The sequence below is a fragment of the Cucurbita moschata genome, unplaced genomic scaffold, assembly GCF_002738365.1.
Source record: "Cucurbita moschata cultivar Rifu unplaced genomic scaffold, Cmos_1.0 Cmo_Scf00108, whole genome shotgun sequence".
NCBI lineage: Eukaryota > Viridiplantae > Streptophyta > Magnoliopsida > Cucurbitales > Cucurbitaceae > Cucurbita > Cucurbita moschata.
This window is the reverse complement of record NW_019268624.1, coordinates 316,057-324,960: the sequence shown is the minus strand read 5'-3', so window position 1 is coordinate 324,960 and position 8,904 is coordinate 316,057. Positions and strand designations below refer to the sequence as shown.

The window sequence follows — 8,904 nt, the reverse complement described above, 5'->3', positions numbered from 1 at the left end:
CGTATACATATCATACCATAACATATCGTATCACAATAAATCATAATATAAACATATCAATTTATCACATATATCGTACCAGAACATATATCATATCATTTTCATGTCGTATTACAATACACACACATATATATATATATTCGTCATTAACATGTCATATTATAATCGTATCATTTCGTAAACATTTCATAGGCATATTGTTTCCATATGCATATCCTAGTCATATCGTATTTTTAATCTTGTCATAACCTTATTGTCCTTGTACATCTCATAGTCGTATCATTTCATGGACATACCTTAGCATACTGTTTTCCAAACGTACCCTAACCATATAGTTTTATCAATTTATCATAATCATATCATTTTCTATACATAACCGATACCTATCATCTTTTAAATCTTTCATAACCATATCATTTTCTATACATAACCTAATCGTATAGTTATATTAATAATATCTTAGTCATGTCATTACATTACGTTCATCGCATCATTCTCGTATCCTACTCAAACATATCATAACGTAAGAGTTATCATACCATTCACATATTATAATATATACATATCATATCATAGTCATATCGGTTCATAAACAATTCATACATATCATATATATGATATGTGCATAACCACGAGGCACGTGTCAACATCAAATATAACGATGTTGATAATAACATCATTTATTTAGTTGACTTTAGCCGACATTCTATTCTATTTTTAAGATTTGCTTGAATTGCGATGGGACAGAATGGACGGAATTGATTCAAAGTTGTAATGGTAAGAGAAAGATTTCCATTTTTTTTTAATGATGGGAGATCCTGGTGGTGTTAGGACAATGGGCGTGTGAGGATGAGAGATCGGATTAGTTGATTTTTTTAATTATTTTTTTCACTAGTTTTACACCATAGGCATGAAGTGACTATTTTATGTGGAAACCCTCTTTAACATAATTAATAAAATAATGTCATGGACTTATACGTTTGCATTAAGAGTGTTAAAATAAAAACAACCAAAAAATCTTCAATGTGAAATATAAAAAAAAAATGTCGTGGACTTATACTTTGTGCAATCAACATCCGAACGATTTTCGCATCCACGTCTCGTCTTTCCTTGACTCCTACAACCAGCTCAACCCCATCGTTATCATTGTGATCATCGTCATTTACACCTTGGCTGTAGCCAGCACCAAAGGTCCTCCCGCTTAAACTACATTGTGATATGGAAATCAACCCAAGGGAAAGTATGGAACGGATTACCTTGATGATCAAGATCAAGAGTAAAGAAAACTCGTTTCTAAACTCGTGATTCGAATCACTCCACAAGAGGTTTGATCAATACCACTTGAATGACTCTACATGCAAGTTCTAAACACAAGAATTTGCAAAGAAAGTTTAGCTCTTAACAAAGCTAAAATAGAAATTCTATTCTTAATTCCAAAATCTGATGTCTAATCAAAGAAAAGAAGGCTTTATATAGCCTTTACAACCTTAACCTATGTCATACATAACTCCCAAATTAAATGGGCTAGTAATGAGAAATACCCATAACCTCCATATTTAAATGGCTAGTTAATGGTGGAATATAGTAACCTATGTGGGTTACAATATAACCTTAACTCCTATATTTAAAACTAGTTTAAATATGACAAACAAATAGTTAAACTATAATTAAATAATGCAAATAATAAAATGTGCTTATTAGTCATCCTTGGACTATTTGATAAATTCAGCGGAGTTCATTAAATGCAACTTAAAGTGCATTTAATTCATCTCTTTCTTAAACCTCAACTTTGCACAACATATAAGGGAGATCTCCAGCGTCTTCTAGAATTTTCTTTGATGAGCTCACCATAGCTTAAATATAACTGTATAAAGTTTGTTGTAGCTTCTTGGCTCTCGTCCTTGTAATTGGACCTTGAGGTATGGAAATTTCTTGGTCGTGGTTCATATCATTCTCCCCCTCTTGAGAAGGATTCGTCCTCGAATCCAAGCCATCACCTACATCAAAAGGGCTCAAATCAACAACATTAAAAGTTGCACTAACACCGTACTTACCTGGTAAATCAATTTTATAAGCATTGTCGTTGATGCGCTCAAGAACTTGAAAAGGTCCATCTCCTCGTGGTAAAAGCTTAGATTTTCTTTGAGTAGGAAATCTTTCTTTTCGGAAATGCACCGAAACCCAATCTCCTGGCTTGAAGATGACAATCTTACGTCCTTTATTAATTCGGGTGGCAACCTTGGAATTTTGTTTCTCAATTTGTTCTTTCACTTGCTTGTGCAGTTTATGAACAAACTCAACCTTGGCATTTGCATCAAAATTCACAAACTCTTTTGACGGTATGGGTAACAAGTCAATAGGGGTTAAAGGATTAAAGCCATAAACAATTTCAAAAGGTGTGCATTTAGTAGTGCTATGAACAGCCCTATTATATGCAAATTCTATAAATGGCAAACAATCCTCCCAAGTCTTAAGATTCTTATCAATAATAGCCCTAAGCATAGCAGTCATGGTTCTGTTAACAACTTCAGTTTGTCCATCCGTTTGAGGATGACAAGTAGTTGAATATACTAGCTTAGTTCCTAACTTACCCCATAAATCACGCCAAAAGTGGCTTAAAAATTTTACATCACGATCACTAACGATGCTTTTAGGAATGCCATGCAATCGTACAACTTCCCTAAAGAACAGGTCTGCAATATGTTTTGCATCATCAGTTTTGTGACAAGGAATAAAATGAGCCATTTTACTAAATCGATCAACCACAACAAAAATGCTATCATAACCTTTCCTAGTCCTAGGTAAACCTAAAACAAAATCCATTGATATATCAATCCATGGACCATTAGGAACTGGTAATGGGGAGTATAAACCATGTGGTTGAAGCCTAGACTTAGCTTGTTTACATGCTATGCAACGACCACAAACTTTATGAACATCATGTCTCATTTTAGGCCAAAAAAAATGTTCAGAGAGCATATCATAAGTTTTAGAAACTCCATGGTGTGCCATTAAACCACCTCCATGAGCTTCCCTCACAAGTAGCTCACGGATGGAACAAGATGGTATGCAAAGTTTGCCTTTTCGGAACAAAAATCCATCTAACAACAAGTAATTATCCACAATGAGTCCTTTTTCACAAGATTCAACAAAAGGAGCAAAGAACATGTCATGTTGATACAAATCCTTTATGTGTTCAAAACCCAACAACCTAGCATTCAAAGTATTGAGGAGGACATACCTTCGTGATAAAGCATCTGCTACAATGTTATCCTTTCCTTGTTTATATTTTATGACATACGGGAATGTTTCAATAAATTCTAACCACTTAGCATGTCGTCGGTTGAGTTTATTTTGTACTCTCAAATGCTTTAAACTTTCATGATCCGTATGAATAATGAACTCCTTAGGCCAAAGATAATGTTGCCAGGTTTGCAATGCACGAACCAAAGCATAAAGCTCTTTGTCATAAGTTGGATACCTCAAAGATGCACCAGTCAACTTCTCACTAAAGAACATTAAAGGTCTTTGATTTTGCATTAATACAGCACCTATCCCTACTCCACTAGCATCACATTCAATTTCAAAAGTAGACTCAAAATTAGGTAATGCAAGCAAGGGAGCAGAACTCAATTTTTCTTTCAAAGTATTAAAAGCAAGTTCTTGATCTTTTTCCCATAGAAAGGATACATTTTTCTTAACAAGTTCATTCAAGGGTGAAGCAATTGTACTAAAATTTTTAATGAACCTACGGTAGAAACTTGTAAGACCATGAAAACTTCTTACCTCACTTACATTTTTCGGAGTAGGCCAATCTTTTATAGCCTTCACTTTCTCCTCATCAACCTCAACACCATTAGATGAAACTACAAACCCAAGAAAGTTAACTTTTTCCATGCAAAAGCTACATTTCTTTAAATTTACGTACAAACATTCGTTTCTTAAAGTAGTCAAAACATTGCGTACATGGGTAATATGATCATCTAAAGATTTAGAGTAAACAAGGATGTCATCAAAATAAACAACCACAAACTTACCTAAGTATTCTCGTAAGACATGATTCATTAGTCTCATGAATGTACTAGGTGCATTAGTTAATCCAAAAGGCATAACCAACCATTCATAAAGACCATACTTGGTTTTAAAAGCTGTTTTCCACTCATCCCCAATATGCATGCGAATTTGATGATAACCCGATTTTAAATCAATCTTAGTAAAAAGACTACATCCATGCAATTCATCAAGCATATCATCTAATCTGGGAATTGGATGCCTATACTTTATAGTTATCTTGTTTATAGCCCTACAATCAACACACATACGCCAAGAACCATCTTTCTTAGGTACAAGAATAACTGGAACAGAACAAGGACTCAAACTTTCACGTACATACCCTTTAGCAAGGAGTTCACTTACTTGCCTTTGTATCTCTTCAGCCTCCTTTGGATTAGTCCTATAAGCTGGTCGGTTTGGAATGGGCGCGCCAGGAATGAAGTCAATCTTGTGTTCAATCCCTCTAAGTGGTGGCAAACTACTAGGCATCTCCTCGGAAAATAAATGTTCAAACTCTTGCAAAAGCACAACAAAATCACTAGGCAAAGAAGGGTTAAGCATGTTAGTAAAGTAACAAGACCCCTTGCACATAAGTACAAGAATAGTCTGGTTAGAGAGCAAAACATTCCTAGCCTCACTTGATCTAACATACAAGCTTACTGATTTGGCTTTTCTCTCTTTTTTTTCTCTAGGCTGAGTGTTACTCTCTTGCTTTTCACTCAAGCTCTTTTTTTCACTTGATTCTTTTTCAATCTCTGCTTTTGCATCAGCCTCTTGCCTTTTCTTTTCAAGTTTGCAATGATCAATAAATACATCTTTTGGAGACAATGGGATAAGAGTAGTTTTTCTACCGTTGTGAGTAAAGGAGTATCGATTTGCATACCCATCATACATTACCCGACGATCAAATTGCCATGGCCTCCCCAGTAGTAAATCTCCAACATGCATGGATACAACATCACATAAAACATCATCAACATATTTTCCAATTGTAAAAGAAACAAGAGTTTGTTGAGTTACCCGTACTTCCCCACAATCATTCAACCATTGAAGCTTGTAGGGTCTTGGATGTGGTTGTGTCTTTAAATTAAGTCTTTTGACCAGAATGGAACTCACAACATTGGTGCAACTACCGCTATCAATGACAACTGATATGAACCAAGAGACATCAATCATACAATATGCTTCAATGAAGATGTGAAGAAAAGGTTGTCAAAATTATCAAAAGATGTTTCAATTCATGCTACATTGAAGAAGAATAAAGTTTGATTGTTGTAAATTTTGGGTGGGTTATAATTTAGAGTTATTGTGTTTTAAGACATTTTATTTAATTTCGGTTACATTTACATAATGGCTAATTATGGCCATAAAGTGTGAATGTTACAACTTTTGTAATGCCTTTAATAGTTTCATTTTGAGGCTATATAAAGCCTTGTATGTTATATTTGTCAGGAAGACTTGGAAAATATATTAAAAGAAGCCTTTGTGCTTTTCTTTAGCCAATGGCTAAGTTTCTTTGCAACTCTATGTAGTTTAGGTTGCATATAGAATCATTCAAGCTCGACATAATCAATCTTGCTTGTGGAGTGATTCGAATCTCAATCAAGTGTTCTTGTCTTGAGATATTTGATCAACAAGAATCATTGAAGCTAGACATGATCGATCTTGCTTCTGGAGTGATTCGAATCTCAAACAAAGTGTTCTTTGCTTGAGATATTCGATCAACAAGGTAATTCGAATCTTATTCCCCTTGTATTGATTCCTTATCTTATCATTTGGTATCAGAGCTTCAGGCACAAGATCGGATATATTTTTCCTTTGCGTTTCTTCTCAATTTGATTTTTATTTATTTTCATCTTTTTAGTTTTTAATCGACCCAGAGTTCAAAATTCAATCTTTGCTCTATTTACAATTTTGAGAGGTGAGAATGAGAGCTTCATTTGTGTAAATGAGTGCAAACAGAGTGGCCTAAAATTCTCTTGAGTGTATACACGTGAGAGAGTGTTGTGAGGTCCTTTGTATTTCCATAACTTATTTTTTGCAGCAAAGTTTCACAAATAGATTCGAGGACGAATCCTCTTGAAGAAGTGGAGAATGATATGAACCAAGAGACATCAATCATACAATATGCTTCAATGAAGATGTGAAGAAAAGGTTGTCAAAATTATCAAAAGATGTTTCAATTCATGCTACATTGAAGAAGAATAAAGTTTGATTGTTGTAAATTTTGGGTGGGTTATAATTTAGAGTTATTGTATTTTAAGACATTTTATTTAATTTCGGTTACATTTACATAATGGCTAATTATGGCCATAAAGTGTGAATGTTACAACTTTTGGAATGCCTTTAATAGTTTCATTTTGAGGCTATATAAAGCCATCTATGTTGTATTTGTAATAAGACTTAGAAGATATATCAAAAGAAGCATTTGTGCTTTTCTTTAGCCAATGGCTAAGTTTCTTTGCAACTCTATGTAGTTTAGGTTGCATGTAGAATCATTCAAGCTCGACATGATCAATCTTGCTTGTGGAGTGATTCGAATCTCAATCAAGTGTTCTTGTCTTGAGATATTTGATCAACAAGAATCATTGAAGCTAGACATGATCGATCTTGCTTCTGGAGTGATTCGAATCTCAAACAAAGTGTTCTTGGCTTGAGATATTCGATCAACAAGGTAATCCGAATCTTATTCCCCTTGTATTGATTCCTTATCTTATCATTTGGTATCAGAGCTTCAGGCTCAAGATCGGATATATGTTTCCTTTGCGTTTCTTCTCAATTTGATTTTTATTTATTTTCATCTTTTTAGTTTTTAATCGACCCAAAGTTCAAAATTCAATCTTTGCTCTATTTAAAATTTTGAGAGGTGAGAATGAGAGCTTCATTTGTGTAAATGAGTGCAAACAGAGTGGCCTAAAATTCCTTGAGTGTATACACGTGAGAGAGTGTTGTGAGGTCCTTTGTATTTCCATAACTTATTTTTTGCAGCAAAGTTTCACAAATAGATTCGAGGACGAATCCTCTTGAAGAAGTGGAGAATGATATGAACCAAGAGACATCAATCATACAATATACTTCAATGAAGATGTGAAGAAAAGGTTGTCAAAATTATCAAAAGATGTTTCAATTCATGCTACATTGAAGAAGAATAAAGTTTGATTGTTGTAAATTTTGGGTGGGTTATAATTTAGAGTTATTGTATTTTAAGACATTTTATTTAATTTCGGTTACATTTACATAATGGCTAATTATGGCCATAAAGTGTGAATGTTACAACTTTTGTAATTTTCATTTTGAGGCTATATAAAGCCATGTTTGTTGTATTTGTAAGGAAGACTTAGAAGATATATCAAAAGAAGCATTTGTGCTTTTCTTTAGCCAATGGCTAAGTTTCTTTGCAACTCTATGTAGTTTAGGTTGCATGTAGAAGTGGAGAATGATATGAACCAAGAGACATCAATCATACAATATGCTTCAATGAAGATGTGGAGAAAAGGTTATCAAAATAATCAAAAGATGTTTCAATTCATGCTACATTGAAGAAGAATAAAGTTTGATTGTTGTAAATTTTGGGTGGGTTATAATTTAGAGTTATTGTGTTTTAAGACTTAGAAGATATATCAAAAGAAGCATTTGTGCTTTTCTTTAGCCAATGGCTAAGTTTCTTTGCAACTCTATGTAGTTTAGGTTGCATGTAGAATCATTCAAGCTCGACATGATCGATCTTGCTTGTGGAGTGATTCGAATCTCAAACAAGTATTCTTGTCTTGAGATATTTGATCAACAAGAATCATTGAAGCTAGACATGATCGATCTTGCTTCTGGAGTGATTCGAATCTCAAACAAAGTGTTCTTTGCTTGAGATATTCGATCAACAAGGTAATTCGAATCTTATTCCCCTTGTATTGATTCCTTATCGTATCAACAACACTACAAGGTACAGATTGAACAAGACACCGAGTTTTAAACAAGTTCTCCCTTTGGTCTAGGCCGTCCTCCTTAATGTGGGTGTTTAGAGCTCGTCGAGTAACCAAAGATATATGTGTAGGGTCCTCTTCACTAAACTCCTCACTCTCATCAGTTTCCTCATTTATGTCGTCATGTGCCTCGTCATCCGTAACAATTTCTCCCTCCTTGATGGTCATAATTCTTGCATTTGGGCAATCTCTACTATAGTGTCCTACCCCTTGACATCTCCAACACTTTAAATCCCTATTTCGAACATTAGACTTTTCTACTTTTTCTTTCCCTGTTCTAGAACTCTCCCCTTTCTCAAATTTAGCTTGAGGCTTCTCATTAATCTCTTGATTTCTATGCTTATAATCAATGTTCTTACTATCCTTTTTCCATGTAGAAGTAGAATTGGGAAAAGTTTTAGAAGAATACCGTTGAGACCTTCGTTGGATTTGCCTCTCGATCTTAATTGCAATGTGTAACAACTCCTCAATATTAGAATAAGGCTGTAAATCAGTCTTGTCTGCAATCTCTATGTTTAACCCATTAAGAAACCGCGCCATGAGAGCCTCCATGTTGATAAGATAAGGAATCAATACAAGGGAAATAAGATTCGGATTACCTTGTTGATCGAATATCTCAAGACAAGAACATTTTGTTTGAGATTCGAATCACTCCAGAAGCAAGATCGATCATGTCTAGCTTCAATGATTCTTGTTGATCAAATATCTCAAGACAAGAATACTTGTTTGAGATTCGAATCACTCCACAAGCAAGATCGATCATGTCGAGCTTGAATGATTCTACATGCAACCTAAACTACATAGAGTTGCAAAGAAACTTAGCCATTGGCTAAAGAAAAGCACAAATGCTTCTTTTGATATATCTTCTAAGTCT

General features: G+C 34.4%; 1 pseudogene; it reads left to right on the top strand.

The window, feature by feature from the left end:
- The first annotated feature begins 1,043 nt into the window (after nucleotides 1-1,043).
- Nucleotides 1,044-8,904, top strand: part of LOC111439798 — a 16,305-nt pseudogene continuing 8,444 nt past the window's right edge.